This window comes from Mustela nigripes, chromosome 15 (assembly GCF_022355385.1).
Source record: "Mustela nigripes isolate SB6536 chromosome 15, MUSNIG.SB6536, whole genome shotgun sequence".
NCBI classification, from domain to species: domain Eukaryota; kingdom Metazoa; phylum Chordata; class Mammalia; order Carnivora; family Mustelidae; genus Mustela; species Mustela nigripes.
In genome coordinates this window covers 66,088,851-66,090,189 of record NC_081571.1, presented here as the reverse complement: position 1 = coordinate 66,090,189, position 1,339 = coordinate 66,088,851, and the positions used below count along the sequence as shown (strand labels likewise).

General features: G+C 35.3%; 1 pseudogene; it reads left to right on the top strand.

The window, feature by feature from the left end:
* Nucleotides 1-1,339, top strand: part of LOC132002689 (heme-binding protein 1-like) — a 21,152-nt pseudogene that overhangs the window by 1,587 nt on the left and 18,226 nt on the right.

Here is a 1,339-nt window from a genome sequence, read left to right as displayed (position 1 = left end):
TAGCAACCCTCAGTTTGTTTTGTGAGATTAAGAGTCACTTATGGTTGTCTCCTTCCCAATCCCATCTTGTTTCATTTATTCTTCTCCTATCCCCTTAACCCCCCATGTTGCATCACAACTTCCTCGTATCAGGGAGATCACATGATAGTTGTCTTTCTCCGATTGACTTATTTTGCTAAGCATGATACCCTCTAGTTCCATCCACGTCATCACAAATGGCAAGATTTCATTTCTTTTGATGGCTGCTAGTATTCCATTGTGTATATATACCACATCTTCTTGATCCATTCATCTGTTGATGGACATCTAGGTTCTTTCTATAGTTTGGCTATTGTAGACATTGCTGCTATAAACATTTGGGTGCACATGCCCCTTCGGATCACTAGTTTGTATCTTTAGGTTAAATACCCAGTAGTGCAATTGCTGGCTCATAAGGTAGTTCTATTTTCAACATTTTGAGGAACCTTCATGTTGTTTTCCAGAGTGGGGAAATATGTATTCTTAAAGGCAAGATTTTCATTTGCAATGTGCACAGTCTACCTGGGAAGCACACAATGTCACTAAAGTGTTTTCACCGGAAGGTTACTATTACCTTTATTCTTTATTATTAATAGTAATCCATACCAGTTAATAGTAGGGCTGACACCTTTACATTTTTCTTCTACTAAGTAATACAAAGGTATGGAGAAAGGTATTGCTTTTTCTTATATTGTGTGTTTCATTTTTTCAATATGTTTATCAGGTATTTATTTCATTCTTAGATTATCAATTGGATAACAAATCTACCAGGTAATTTTAGGTCAGAAAATAATATGAATTTTAAAAAATAAGATTTAGATGGAATATTGGTGTCTTGATTCAAAGATGTAAACAATTCACAAAGAGGGAAACAATAGGAATAAAATTGAACAGTAAAACTTGCCCATGTTAATCCAAAATGATGGTAATTCAAAATGATTATATCATGGCCTTGACTCACTGGTTCTGCTCATCAGCCTTATCTTGAAAAGTGAAATAAACTTAGCTCTATCTCATAGGGATTTCAGGATTCAATATTAATTAATTAATTATTAGCACATATTCGGAAGAGACACACACTCATTAAGCATCAAGCTGTAGGCAAAGTTCTGTCTGAATCCCTCCCTAGTGAACTCTGTGAGCTTGAACAAATCATATAAAGGCTTGGGGTGCTTCAGTTTCATCATCTTGACAGGATAAACGCTAAATTGCCTTCAATGGCATTTAAGGTCCTTGTGTGTTTGACTAATTCAGACTTGCCTTGCAGGTGAAATTTGAGCTGGTATGAGAAAGGAAGACAGACCATTTTTTTTTTTTTTTT